Genomic DNA, 16,369 nt, shown 5'->3' with positions numbered 1-16,369 from the left:
GTGCACATAAGAAGCGTGCGGTGCTAGAAATAATTGTTCTTTTCATGGTAAGAAAGGCCATATCAATTAAGGGTAAATAGTCTCCTTAGTTATTGCACTACAGCTCAGTGGTACGCCGTCAATTGTTCCCCTCCTCTTTGCGCTGTATGTGCGCAAACTGTATTTAAGCCGTGTGACGTTATCGGCGCTTAAGATGAAAGATGCTCACAATTTGTGCTTATTTGTGAGTCATCGTGTAATGAGTGCGCTCCTGAGAAGGACAAAATGACAATCTTGAAAAAAATGTGCTCAAAGAAACGATTCATTTTTTTCAACTTAAAACAGTCCTTTGTAAATGGCATGCTTTTACCAATTACACAACAGTAACAGTTGGTCTGTCTGTTCAGGGCTGACTCTGGCTCTTTGTTTTCGTTCTGCTCAGAAGCTTAGGGGTATATAGCCTACTGAAGGCCTATTATTTCTCAATGCCTGGGGACTGGATCTTGAAAGGAAGCAGACATATTGTTTAGTAAATAAGCAGCTATAGATCAACTGGGAATACAGCGGTATGTTTGAAATATCCACAAGTAGGTTCCTTCATTGACATAATGTGACTGTATTAAATTCTCCGATATTTCCTGTTGAAATACGCACGTCTGTTATTTCCTAGCAGATCACTTTCTTCAATCTCTACATTTACTATTAGGATGATACCATACATTATTGTCCCGTGTATTTCATAATGTATCTGCATCGCCAGCGTTCCTCAGGCCCACTGTTTGATATGTTTAATGTATGTGCAGAGTGCCTGAGCTAACACTGTGCCGTAACTAAGACATCAGCAGCCCCGACTAAACGCAGTCCGCTGTGTAATTGAGTCTCGGTAGACATAACATTAAACAAGTGGAAAAGATACAACTCATAGGGCAAATACAGTAAGCTCTCATCTAATTGTTAGTAGCGGGTCATGCGTCAGTCAGGGCAGTGGGAGATTATCGTTGTCACCTGTATAAATGGATGAAGAAGAGTGATTGTTTTTCATGATGGTAATGACCTTTGACCCCACTTGTGTGTGTGCTTCTACCATGCTATGATGTGTATGTGATTTAGCCTTATTTTCACATTGATGACTTGTGCAAATATCTATTGCAGATTCTGATTCTTTGCCTAAAATGAAAGTGTCACATTTGAAAGAAACGCATTCTGCCTCTCACAATTGAAGAGCTGGATTTATGAGCAGTACAACACACACCTTGTTCAGTTCAATGCGTTCCTGAGTTTCGGCTGAGCAGCCATATTTGGTCCTATACGACCAGTAGCTTATGGTAGCTAGAGTTTAACTCATGTTGGCAAACTGTTACTGTGATTAGTGATTCGGTTAAATTACTCTTCCTCTTTGTTTTAACTACACCATGATCCCATAATTGCTGTTTGTGGACACAGTGACTGCTGTGACTGCTGTAGTAAAAGATTCTTGAAAGATTAAAAGATTCACTTTGAGTAAAACTTCCAGTACGACAGCAGAGGCATAAGCTATTTATACTTTTTCCATTTTATGGTTCTTTACTCCCATGCTACATTTCAGATGCTGTGTTGTCTACTTCATCACATTCAAACTCATTATTGTTTAAACGTGATGCACTCTTTTTGGTTAAACTGCCAAACAGTAAACATATTACATGAAATTGATATTAGCTAAGTTGTAAAGTTAAAATACTAAAACACCCACAAGGTGAAAACAATTATATAAAATGTAATTATTAATGTTCAATGACACGAGTTTTTCTTCCCAAAGACAAAATTGCTTTAGATGCTGTAAAAACATTTAGCTGCTGATACATAACTTCCATATTTTAAGTATATTTGAGTAAATTTCTGAATGCAGGAGTAATGATTGAGTCATAACATTTGAGTTTTTTCACTTTCATTTAAGTTACAAATCTGACTGATATATCTGTGTGAATATAGTAATTATATTTATATGATTTATGTAATTATTACCACCAATGCTTTAACATTTAAGCAGCTTTAAAATGTTGTACCTAATCAGAGTGGTGCTCAGATTAAACCACTCTGTCGCCTTATGACCTCATAACAGGTTATGAGGTGACTGTCTCTCCAGCCCCCTTTCCTTTTATTGCAAGCAGTGTATCTTCAATAAATTTGCAATGCACACATCTATATGTATATATATAATCATGTCAAACCAAGATAACAGGGCTTAATTCCTGCTACACAGTTTTCAACATTTTTAGTTTTGTATTTTGTGAAGTGAGGATGCATGTTTCTGGAATGTTCTCAATAAAACGCTGAGGGGGAATTAATAACATTCTGTTGCTCCGGGGACAAAACAGTCCTTTCTTGCAGCAAGGTGGGACACCCACGAGAGCCGCCAGTGTGTACAGTGTGTGCCTTTCTTAGGTCAGTAGACTAATGGCTCTATTGAACATTTCCTATACAAATCAGATACAGTAATGTGAAAATAAGAGACTGTGAGGATTTTTGTACACAGTGTTACTGAAGTTCCAAGTTTCCAGGGGAAAAGAAGGTCAGGGATTACAAGTGAACAAAACCTTGGTCTAATCACCATGAGCACATGATTGACTTGTGGCATGTCTGGCCTTATGCTTTTTGTCATTGTGCCAGCTGCAACATCCCGTGGTAGTCCCCAGAAAGATGCATCTTCTTTGATACATTCTTAAGTACACATCAGACACAGTCAAATATTAATCTGCCGTGCTTGCCAGCCAAACAACATCTGTCTCAAAACACGAACTAACATTCTCAGTTTTTCATTTTTGGCTCGCAAGCACATACCCCTCCAACTTCACAACATCCATCCACACAGCTCTGCGTACATTTGTGCAGTTATTTACCAATTCATAAAAATTCAAATACTCAGAATAAAATGTAGCAAACAGAAGAGCAACCATAAGCATGAAAACACATCAGATTTATTCTGCCTGCCTTGTTTACCGGTTCACGGAACACCGCATGCAAACAGAATGCAAATGCATTTGATTGAATCAGGTGATGCCGAGGTAATTGTATTTGGAGAAATGTCCAAGTTTTTTTTCATCATTATCAGTGGGGGGTTTTCTTTATGAAATCCATCTTAAACAAAAGCTATCGTCACTCCCGAGCCTTGTGATCTTCCTTTGTCACATGCGGATGTGGATGCGTCTTTAATTTCCTTTCAATTAAAAGTAAATATTCGCCTTTATTTTTTCCCCCACTGTGAAATCCAAACAAGAGGAGTCAACATGAGCAGACAGGTGAGGAATATTCATTTATATCTGCCTGCCGTTTTTCTTTTTTTCATTGTTGATGCAGATGATGTGCTTCAACAAGCAACACTGTGCCTGCATGCCTTCTATCAAACACACCCACGAGTTTGCAAAAAAAAAAACTCTCCGCTGGCTTGTCTTGTTCAGAGCCGGATGGGAAAGACAAACAAACACCAAACAAGTGCAACACAACACAAACTTTATTTCATCATTAAATGGCTGTTAATCCACGTCTCCTGTAGCTACAGTTGCTTTGATCAGAGCAAAATTGTTACGAAGACAACTTTTTCTTTTCTTCTTACTGTCTGTTTGCTCGTCATTGTAGATATTAATGCACTGACAGCGGTATATCTTATTGACAGCCACCGCTGGGAATGTGTTTAAATCCAAGTTACATTCCATCAGCCCAGTGTATTGGATTATAACTATGATAACTGGCAGGTTTTTGTGTTGAACCCAAACTGACCCTAACATATTGAAGAACTGTACTTTCTTAGGCCCAAATTACTAATTGTAAAACACCTACTACAAATAGTATAAGTCTTAATATCACTTGCAGTGCTGTGCTGTAAAACAGTACTGTGTAATGTAATTAATTATTTTTAGAATGAGATTAAATCAAAATAAATTAAGTAATTATATTGCAGTAACCGTTTCAATAACACTTTACTTATTTGACATTTTGGGAGTTGACACGTTTATGTCTCACCAAAGTATCAGTTAAGTCTCTGTGCATTCAGTCAAGAATGTTGGCTTGGTGCAGGATGCCGGGGAAGGAGGTCAAAAGAGGTGAAATTTTTTCCCTGCAGTGACTGCAAAGTTGTCTTATTCACACTGCCTTAGCTGGCTAGCTAATAGACACTGCAAGAATCATTTAGCTAGACTGCTGATGTACAATAAATACAAGTCTCAAGGATGACCTCAATTCCACAGGCATACTCCTTTAGCATCTAACTCAGGGAAGCATTTAACAGCTTACTGTAAGGATCTGATACTCAGGAGTAGGTGGAGACCAAAAAAGAACTAAAAGAGAGTGAATATTGGACATACATTTTTCAACTTAAAGGGGTGCCTACATTTTGTTTGTCGGTTTGCGCCTGTTAAGTGTATAACTTTTGCCACCTTAGTTGCCACACTGAATTTGTAATGTCATAGAGTAATATAATTACAATATAATATAACAATGGTATGATAATAATCTAAGTAATGACTTTAGTTGTTCAGAAATTTATTAGGTATGCAGATGCAAAATGCAGATTTTCTAGCCTCTCATGCAATACTGACTACAAGTTATGTCACTGCCAGCACTACCACTACTACTTCTATCATTACTCCTACCAGGACAACAGCAAATACTTCAAGAGCTAAAACTACTTCTGCTCCTGCTGGTATTATTGCTATGACTAATACTTTCCGTTGTACAGCTATCATTGCTTGCTGCTAATCCACTTCTTAGGCAGCATGTCCAGATATTTGATGTTTTCTTTGGTAGCCTTTTACAAACTACATCCAAAGTTGAAGCAGCAAGTTAAACCAACAACACTGTATTCAATTTTCTATTTTCATATCAGGAAGGACACTGGTTTACCTTAAGTAATACTGAGTCAAGGACTTGATTTAACTTCACTTATATCATTAGGAGGTCACATTTCAGTTTGTAATATGATATAAATTTTGTTATCCCACCCCTCCTCGCTCTGCCTCTCCCTGCCCTGTACAGGGGACTCTTGTTTGTGCTTTTGAGCTTGCCTAGTTCCTTTTGTCCCACACAACGTGATGGATGGTCCCATCCTTTACAAATGTTTTATTGCATCTGTCACTAACCAAAGGTGGCACACGCATACTGTAAGAGTATGCATGCGTGTGAACCCAGCACACTGTATGAAATCAGGTGCACTCTCACACACAATCTCCTCTTCTTTCTGTCTTGCACTTATGCAGCGCACCCAGCCGCAGAGAAAAAGAAAGGCCGCTATGTATGTGTATGATAGAAAGTGTAGTAAAATGAATGTCACCACACTGGGGTGTCCCAGCTGATCTTTACTGGGGAACCATACTGATTTTACAAGTTTGGTTCACTAGTGCTACTCTGTCTGTCACAAAGACTCTAGTGTCTTTGTGGTGTGGAGGTAAAAGACATGAGACAGGGAGCGTCTATTGAAAATATGCTATTAAGTAATGTTTTTCGGATAAGGCCGGATCCAGTGTTTTAGGGCTTGACCCATACTCAGGGTTAAAGTTACGATATTTTGGCCCTTGCTGCATCAATTTTGACTGCTTTTCAGTCTTTTGTGAGCCCCAAATTTCTATGCGACTTTAGTACTAAATTGTTGTTTCAATTCTTCCTATCATTACTTTTTACTCAATTGGTACAGGTGCCATTTGACATTACCATGTAACATCATCCACTCCGCTGTGCTGCAGTCGGAATTTTTTGGTCACATTACAACCACCAGCCCGAAAATAAAAAGTGTTCTCAATGTGTATATATGTTTTTGGAGTGTAACAATTTGGGTCATTATGTATATCCAGTCACAAAACCAAAAAGTTGTGTAGTTGGGATCAAACTAATGGTCAAGTTGGAAGACAGATGTGGTCTGAGTTAGGGTGCTGGAAGTAGGGAAGGTGCAGTTGGTCACCCAGAAAAACTCTACTCGCGCACATTTGTTTAAAGTAACAGATCACTATATCCCAGGTCCAATCATTCCCGCCACTATAATACACAAGGTAAAACTGCAGACCACCATTTGAGGGGATCACACCATCTGTGACAAATATCAATAATGTAGTAATAACTTCTGAGTACTCATGGGTCGGAAAGTCAACAGAATGTCAACCATTTGATTGTTGTCGTGGTTGGTGTGATCCCGTCACACCTCTTGTTCTTCTTGACGGGGACTTGAATGACTGCTCCACTTCTTTGAAATTTGGTGTCAATCCGTCAAGTCATTGTCCTTCATATTCAATCAAGCCTGGGCCAAATTAGGGGAGCTGCTAACAGAACAATCAACAATGCTAATAATGTCACGCTACTGACGTCTCATAAGCAGGGTGCGATTTGTGAAAAAAGCAGTGGGGGAATGACTATCATGTTAGACGGTGTAGAATCAAACCCCCGACCTCCGCATGGGAGACGGGCGCTCTACCAAGGGAGCTAAAACTTGCGAATGCTAGCATTAGCCGCTAGCACGTCTCTTAACGTGTCCACGAGTGAGGTGTGCAAACACTGCACTACAGGCATTTGACTGGATGGACCACTGTTACACATGCACAACAAAACAAAACATGCAAGAATTAAATCCCCCTTCCAAATATTCGTGCTTGGTGACATTCTGAAAAGCTGTGCAGTGATCAAGGCTAATGGAACCAGGATCGTTAGGGGAACCATCTATTGCATCACGAATGCGAGCGCTGCCAGAGGGTGGTCCATTTCGGATTTTATCGTTCTATTGCTCTATAGACTGTTCACGTTACAGCGCTTTACTTAATATAAAAGTTTCTATAATAAGTATTTTATATGGTCTATTGGTGAAATAGCATTGATCACTTTTTTTGGGGGGGGTAATTAAAAATATTTCAGCAGAGGGTGGGATATGTAGACCAGAAGGGGTGAAATCCCAAGCACCCCCCCCCCCCCCCCCCCCCCCCCTCAAAGCCTCAAAACAGTGGCTCAGGTGGAAACATAAGCTACATATGCTACAGATAATGTTCTGTAGCACATGCTCTATGGGCCCAAACCCATGGAAGCCTGACGAACTGTTTTTGGTCCAATGGTACAGTCATGGAACTTGGTATCTGCTCCTATATCCATGACCTGGATCGAGTGGAAACACTGACGGTGTTTCTGCCTCGAGTTATGTCATTAAAGGCTAGAATAAATACAGCTTTGCTGGTGCTGCTTTGGCTTTAGAGTTTACAAACCCAATCAAGCCCTTAGACCTTTACAATTTATCTCGAGGTCTATCCTGAGGTCACAGCAATGGCCTTGTGAACAACTATTGGTCATGTGAAAAAAACAAAAAAAAACAAATTGCTGGCTATAGAGATTTGGATTCCTATCGGGCTGAGTTGGTTGGGGGAGGGGGGTCCTGCTGGGACCCCAATAGGAAATCTATGTTTTGCTCTGCTGTAATGAACGCTTTTTATGTAGACAGGGTGGTCACTTGTGGTGGTGGCTTGTCTTTCACATGCCAACCTTTCCTCTCTCTCACCCTGTTTGTCTCGCCCCCTGTAAGGCTGCAGGAGTAGCCCAAGGTGAGTTATAGAGTTACAGTGGCTGCTGCTTCTTCCTTGCTACTGTTTTGTTGTTTTGACCCTGCACCGTCTGGAGAATTTTGAATAACAGATCCGGCCGTCCCGGGTGTTTTTCAGGGAGGCCTCATGCAAAATGAATAGGGGTGGCACATTTTATTGAAGTTTGATTTAAAGTGGGGGGTGGGGGTGTAAAAATGGAGGACAGAGCGAGGAAGAAAAGGCAGGAGAGAAAAAGAAGGCTCTTATCATAAATTATTTTACTCATATCCAGCCATGCTGATGTATGTTGGAGTGGTAAATAATGTATCACCCCAGTGCATAATTAGGACAACAACACTATTCTTTTTCCTTCTTCATGCTTCCAGATAAATATGTAGCCGTTGTTCGATTCCTCCTCCTCTTTAATGAATGAAGGGGGCCACCTGATTGATCTCTATCTGAAAAAAAGAAGCTCACTAAATGGCCTTTAAGTGCCTCTGTGCACAGTATGTGCGAACGCGTTCTTATTTTTATTTTTTATTTTTTTTTAGATCCATGTCATTTCTACCAGTGTGTGATGTAGGTTATCATGTGGATGCTCATTAACATTTAGACACAAAATAAGCGGAGGTAATGTTTGTCGCCAGTCATGTACATGTACATTGGCTTCGCAGATTCATTACAGACCGAACGCCCCTGCCGTTGATTCTAATGCAATGTGACAAAATGCAAAGCACTGTTAAAAGAAAGACGGGAAAAGGAGGCAGGAACGAAGCAGAGGTTATTATTGAATATATGTGTCTGGGAGTGTGTGTGCGCGTGTGTGTGCGCGGGGGTGAATGTGTGTGCATGTGTGTGCGCATCTTCCACTTGTCTTTCTTCGGTAGGAGATAACACCTTTTGGAGGAACTGCCTTGAAGCATTATCCCCTAGACAGGATACATGGCTAATCTTCAGCTTTGAGCCATTACGCTATATTTATCTGTGACCCCCTCTCTCTTTATATCATTACAGTTAAAGTCCATAAAAGTGTGTTTAGACAAAGATGAAGGCATTACCTGCTCAGAAACCCCAAGTGCTATTAGAGGCTTAGGCCCCTGCCGATGTGCGCTGGATATTAAATATCCTTTATCTTAAACTCTCTCTCTCACAGCTCTCTGGGTAAGCTGATATCTCACTCTGCCCTGCCTTATATTGCCACAGACGTAATAAATACACAGTAGTACATATCAATGGGCCAAGTTTGTCCCAGTCCCAAACGATTATGAGGCATGCCTCCCTTTCATGCAGAGGGAGTAGCAGGAGAGCTTTAATTTATTTCCATGAGAGGTTAAGGACAGATATAGTTACAAAGTCAGACAGAGCGGAGGAGCAGAGCAGGTTATCTGCTCAACCGAAGGGACGAAAGGTGAACCACCCAGGCCTCACACACACACACACACACACACAAACACACACACACACAGACAGAGAGAGAGAGACCTACACATGCACACATCTATATTCTCTCATAAAGAGAATTGCGCACACACATACGGATTGTGTGTCAGGAAAATACAAGCCTGCCATTATGACCCATACTTTAAAATACACATTCATCACCAACCAAATATCTTAGAAAGGGAGGGGCCCAGGACATTATATCTCTATAGAAGACAAAGAAAAAAAGAACTGACTTTATCGTCTTAAGGACATTTGTAATATACACCAAATCTTCCCCAGTAATGTAATATTCTTTGAAAAGGACACTTCTCTCCAGGGCACAGAAACCTGAGATCCAAATCTTTAACCCCTGATGTTATCACACTGGAGCACTTGAGACTAAGGAACCAAAGTTATCAAATCAAAAATAACATTAAGGCTTCTAGTTTGAGGGCAGTAGGGTGGTGCACCTGGCTGGCAACTGTTCAGTTCATTTTGTCTGATTTTCCTTTGCTGTATATGTGGAGGTCTCTGACTGTTTGAATCTTTGACTTAAAAAATCCCAAGTGTCAAAACAGCTGACAAGAAGCCTGGAGCAGCAAGACTAATACTGAAAGGCGTATTAGACTGGGACCCTTCAGTTCATTTTTGATTTCCAAGAGGCGTTACCTACAAACTCAGACCAAAATGCCTTTAACCAGTGAGAGCAACGAATCGTGTGACGTCTGTTGGGCGATGCAAAAATGTCAACAGACTAGAGCAGAGAGGAGATGCCTGTGATGATGATTCCGCAATGTCTGTGAACGAGTGTTGCCGTTTTTGTGGGCGAAATTTCAAATTTCAAATGCTCGTTCATCAGCGGCAGCATTGGTTGTTTACCATAGTAGCTTCTCCCCGCATCACCGTATAAACCCCGCCCATAATCAGGTTGTGATTCGACCAGCGAGTTTTTTCTGCCGGAGGGAAATCACTTTCCAATGGAGGGGATCCAGACCGTATTCTGGCAGAGCAAATGAAATGAGCTCCCAGAATTCGTCTGGGTCCCAGGCTACTCGTCCACTAGCCAGAAGGTCGGTGGTTTGGTGCTTTGGGTGGTCGGTAGGACTCGAAAAACACCACATAAAATACAGTCCATTCACCACCATTCACCCATTTCATTTGGGGAACACAGAACTGAATGTTTGAATAGCAGTGCACTCAAATTGCCAACAGACAACTGGTCAGCAGACTTAGTGTTTGGAGTTCTTGCAGTGGCAAACCTGACAGACACTTCTCAGATGTTTGCAACTACACCTTGACTACTTCTGTTTGCTTTTCGATCTTACACAACTATGGTTTGAGGCTTGAACAGTTAAGGCTTGAACATGGCTTGGTGATTGAATTAAATGTAACCATGTTTTGTGTTTTGAATTTGCTATGAAGGCCGATGCTCTTGTTTTTCTTTGGATAATTAGTCTCAGTCAAGAAGAATAAGTTTCTGTAGCCATGGTAGCAGCTCTGTGAGGCTGAACTTATCAGTACAGGGGTTATTTGAACTTAATGCTGACATTAGTGTGTTTACATATTCACAATGACAACACTAACATAGTGATGTTAAACATTAATTAGCAATGAACAGAAAGTGCGGCTGGGACAGACAGACAGGGTCTTTTTGCTTTGCAGGAATTCAATCATAACCCAAACTATTGGATCAATTAATATTTTGACCTGATGATGTTGTTAGATCAACATTTGATTTATCCAAAACTTTTCTCTAAAAACCCTCCGATGTATACTATGTACTATAGAGGACAAGTCGATGTATAATCAAAAGCTTTGTTACATGAATGTCCAAAGACTTGACTTGACTTGACTTGACATCTGAAGGCAAAAAGCTGAGGAGGAGAACTCAGCTTGACCCATAAATATTGAAAAATCCAATATTGTGTATAGTTTTACCTTTTGGAACCATGCCAAACTGTCATAAATAATTGATAACACAACCAGGATGTGCGACACGTTTGCACACTTTGCAGCTGCTGGCACCAGAATAAAATGGAGAAATTAGTCTTTCACTATAAAATGGTTTGGTCCATGCACATAAATTAATATATAATCTATATAAATGTATACAGCATCTCAAGCATTTATCGATGCATATGATTCTGATGCATGCGTCACTGTATTATGTACCACTATAGTTCCTGCTTTTAATTGTTGATTGATTAATAAGGTCATTTTTTTCTTTTGAAAGTGTTCATTGTATTGGGCTGTGCTCTGGACAAGAAGTCAGAGGGGGCGGCTGTTCCAAACACACTAGACACTGTTCTGTCTGTCCAACAGACAAAATGGTTGTTGTGAACTTGGTTCAAATTACTTAAAAACAGCCATGTGTTCATCCAATGGGAGCGATGGCGACATTAACAATACTTCATGGCCATCCATCCAACAGCTTTTGAGACATACCAAAAATGTCAACCTGCAGGTGGAGGAAAGATATGTCAGCCTGGAGACCAAGAGAGAGACATTAGATTTTATTTTTTTAAATGATAAACTATAGACATTCTTGCCCATCAGTCTACACTCAATATCCCAAAATGTTAATTATATTTTTCAGACATTTTAGCAATTTTTTTTAAACCCAAAACTGAAACCTGTCATTTAGCAACTACAACTTGACATACGTTTTACACACTCAGCTTTGGGCAATTTATCCCATTTTTACCATCAGAGCTGAGGGGAAGTGTCCATGAATTTCCATCTTCACTCCACAGAGGTTTTATTGGGTTTAATGCTGCTCTTTGGCTGGAACACTCAAAGGCAGTCAGAGACTTGTCCACTGTTGTCTTGGTTGTTGTCTTCAGTTCGTTGTCATGTTGATGTGTGCACCCTGGTGTAAGTTTTCCATCTGCACGGTTTCCAGTCTCTCCCTGCTGCTGAGAAGCACACGACGCTGCCACCACCATACTTCATGAAGGGATGGTGTTGTTAACCAGATGATGAACAGTGGTGTTCACCAGACTTAGTGTTTGTTCTGTACCACAGGATGCAATATTTGTCTCATCACAACAGATAATGTTTTGTTCCTTTTGCTCTCAGAGTCCTTTAAATGCAGTTTGACTTCCAGCAGGCTGCCATACCTTTAACTTCAAGTGGCTTCTGTCTGGTCTCTACCAAAACAGCTTTATAGGATGATTGTGAAATTATCGTCCGTCCAGCAAGTTCTCCACCTCTGAAAAGGAAATGCGTTTTTTGGTTATTCGTTTCCTATAATAGCGCCTATATTGGTGCCAGGAAGTATGCCACAAATACTTTTTTTTGCCTCAGAGCAATGTCAGCCTTTATGTGCGTTACCAAAGCATGGTTAATAGGCTTGTAAAGGTAAGGATGACGGTTAGGGTTAGGGTGACATGGCAGAGAATAAGCAGGATGACTTTACAGAATATAAACAAATCGATTTTAATACACAAATTCGACAGACCTACCAGGTCTCTCGCTGACCTCTAGTGGCCGTGTACATAACTACCGCTAGAGGTCTGCGATATTTAAGATAACCGCATACACTCTAATACACTGCTCAAAACCGACCAACCTGGTCTTCTTTGGGTGGGGGACAATCTCCATGAAATGATTTCATACCTTTGGTCTGATCTATATTTCGCCACAGTTGTAAGAAGGTCTACAGAAAGTTCAGAGGAATTCTGGGACTTTATAAAGACCAGTGTGTGCCTTTGTGTCCAGCCTTCATGTGCGGTCAGGTCTCCTTGGACATCTCGAGGATAATTTAACGAAACAAGTTGCACTTGAACACAATTTGGAGTTTCACAGCAAAAGATCAGAATACTTTTGTTGATTTTTAAATTGACAGAATAAATTAGCAAAAACATTTTGAAAACATATTTTCACTTGATGATGGTTGATGAGGCAACCATGTCAAATTTTAAATTGAATATTCATGATATTTCAACAAAAAACTAAGTATAGGGTTGTGAAAAAAGTAAAGGGCTCAGGATACTTTTTGAAGTGACTATATGAATCTTAAGTTAATATGAACAGGGGCAATGTACATGCACAGTAAACAAAGACACATAGTTGGGGCAAAGGGACAAAACATGCCAAAAATGACCATCACACTAACAAAGTTCACTTACATGCAGACGAAACAGGAGCTTTTGCTTTTTTAACTAGGTCTAAGGGTTTTGACCCGAGGTAAGCACTTTGACAAAGCAGTGCCTTTACAAAGCAAAACAAGTGCTTGAAATGTAAAATGCTCAAATATGGGCTGCACCAAAACTGCATTTTCAGCTTCTTAATGTGACTATTAGATTGTTGCATTTACACAACACTAAAACAGGTTGGGTTACTCCACATTCCTCTTTGTGTGTTTTTGTCTTTGATGTTTTTGTCTTTGCTGTTTTCTCTGTTGTAAGTGTAGGCCCAGTTGGATGTCACATACTTTAAACAGGATTTAGGTCACCACACAGTCCAGATGTAGCAAATTCAAAGAAATAGTGGAGCAAATTGAGAAACACTTAGACCCAAGTGTTGAGGGGTTTTTAAGACTATATCATGCCTGAAATGAAAAACAGTAAAGCAACGTCTAGTGGTAAAAGTGTTAATGCCTGATCTGACTGACCGCACTCTGTGGCATGTGCAAAAAGTCTGTCCTCCTGGCTGCACTTCACTGCCTTTACTGATCTCTGTCCAAGATTTTCTTTTGTCTTTTCAGCATCATTGCCGTCTGAACGAGATCAAGTGAACAAATGGAAGTTACAGTGCACATTTACAGGCAGCCTCTCCTCGAAGCCATTCCTATACCCTACACGTGAACTACAAAGGAGGTAATTGTGTGAACGATGATCTGTCCATACTTACTTGTCTTTGGCATACCTGACCACTTGGATCCACCTCTAAACCCCCTGCTGGGAAGAGGTTTGAGATGAAGCATACTGAGGCCTTCATTCTAAAGACTTAACTCAATTATGTGCTAACGTGCTCATGTAGCCAGTCATTTTAGGTGTGCATGGATTAGTTTCAGACTGTTACTAACTGCAGTCACACATTTTTATCCAAGACCCATTATGTAAATTCTGTTTTAGGGTGGATGTTCATTGTGCCACAACACATAACAACACAGTCTTTCTGTCACTCTAATAAGGCTAACAGAGCAGGGCCCTACTTTTCTTAAGGTTTCCTTTTCTTTTTTTCCCTGTCTCGTGCTCACGTATGCCCCCACTCCCCGCTTCAGCACCGAGTCACTTTCACAAGTTTCATTACCTCTCTGAGGGCAGGCAGAGCAAGCTGGCAGGGGAGATGGGTATATATCTCCTAACTATAACCCGTCGTCCCCAGAGTGTGGAGGTCAATGAGATTAACCTATAGCTCCTTTTTTTTTTTCATTATGCACTCCAAATTACACCCACTTACAGACGAGAGGAAGAAAGAGGGAATCATATATGAGCTGATATCTATTTAAAATCTAATCCCTTCGGGTGAACTGCTCAGCCTTTCCATTTCTCTTATGTTCCCGCCTATTGCCTGCGGGCTCTGCTGTGCTGTGGTGCGCTGCGCTGCGGTGCCGTTCAGGAAGGTGTTATAACCTCGCCCCTCTTCGTATTAACTTTGGATTCATCTGTGCCAACATAGGAGGCACTTAAGATTATAACTCCCTATTTTCTGTTGTTGTTGCTCAATTTAACACGACAGACTCGCAGCCGTTCCCCCCGTTGCCATGATGCTTACCACCCAACTTGCACTCATTATTTACTGTGGATGGTTGTATACCTTGAGGCCCACATTCTTTGGTTCAGATTAGTCTCTCTCTTAGAGATTGCCCAGGTGCCATTGCTTCTTACTTAATTCAACATGCCTATTTAGTGATTTTCAATTACCAAAGTACTTGAGAAAAATGTATGGACTCTGAAGATGTGTGAAAGGAGGCGTTTATGACATAGATTTCTCTCCTTGTAGCTGGGGTTTGGATCTGGAGAACATGATTTGTTCCTTAAAAGGCAACTGCACAGAGATACATTTGGTTATTGTTGACATATTCCCTTTACATGTGCAATTGCTTTCAGTGCATCTGAATCAGTATATGAATAATCATGTTTCAAAAACACCCTCAGAGGTTGGTTGTACAATAAGGTCAACACATACTATAAACATGGTCTAGCAAACAGAACTGTGATATGGGAGTTTTCATAGCCACAGATGACGTAAAATACTGACCAAATCATCTGTGCACTAACAGGTCCTTTGGGTACAACTGGAGCCATTGTGTATGAATGGCTTCAGTTCTAATCAAGTACTAGACACACCTAGGCCACAGTTCTAGCAATGAGGTTGCACATGACCACAGTTTGAGGAGCAATGACAAAATACTTTAGTTAATAAGATATTTCCATTCACTTTGTCGTTATGAATTATTACCTGAAGATTGAAAGGAGATTAATAAAAATTGGCAATTTTATTCATTCTTCATTCATTCAATAAATTCTGCAACACATTATAATGAAGAGTTTGAATCATATCTGGAGCCACTGTATGTCAGACGCAGCAGTATGGAAAATGACAGCGCATAGAAAACAACAGAGAATTTCTTAGATCAGGACTTGTGTTGTACAAACAGTGAGTTGGGGAATGATGACTACTGTTAGTTGATATGCAACCTTGTATAATTCACCTTTGTTGCAGCCTTTGCAATAATGATTAATTTACTTCAAACAATTTATTTTTTACAACTAAATTGTCAAACCCCTGTAGTTGACCCCTGAAGGATTGGCAAACATCACTAATTCAAAGAATACAAACCTGCTGACTGGAGCCTTTCCAGATCCTACTCTCCTGACTAGCATTGAGTCTGTATAGAAGGTTGGATAGAGTTTCAATCCTAAAGCTGCACTACCCAATATGTATAAGTACAAATACACAGTGAATATTCACCAGACTCTGCAGTTCTACCCAGCTTTGGAGAGCTCTTTAGTGTCTTTCAGTTCCGGCCGGCACTAATGGTGCTCTGTGTCCGCTGGACATGTAAGTAGGCAGCATGCTTTGCTTATCAACCTCACCCTCATGACATGATGATGTTAATTAAATTAACGAAAACTACGAGGGAATATGTTCGTCAAGGCCTTTTTTCCATGATAAAGACAAGATGATGATGAGACGACACAGGCGGCATTCAAACAATAAAATACATAAAAGCACATAAAAAACAAATATCTAATACAAATATTTGCTATAAATAAAATAGAGGAGTTGACTTAATTTGACTTTTTATCTCAGAACTATTACTAAATTAAAAGTAACTGACAAGATTAACACAAATTGCACACGTTGTGGATCTGCCCTGCAGTGACCAAAAACCCCCAATTGTTAATAAGCATGTTTTTCTGCAATTTCCATTAAATGTATTTGCTTTCTGCCTTTTACTTTTGATATGGTACTTTTAATTGTTTAATTGGTTAAGT

Source organism: Scophthalmus maximus, chromosome 4 (assembly GCF_022379125.1).
Source record: "Scophthalmus maximus strain ysfricsl-2021 chromosome 4, ASM2237912v1, whole genome shotgun sequence".
Classification (NCBI taxonomy): Eukaryota; Metazoa; Chordata; class Actinopteri; order Pleuronectiformes; family Scophthalmidae; genus Scophthalmus; species Scophthalmus maximus.
This window is presented reverse-complemented; position numbering follows the sequence as displayed.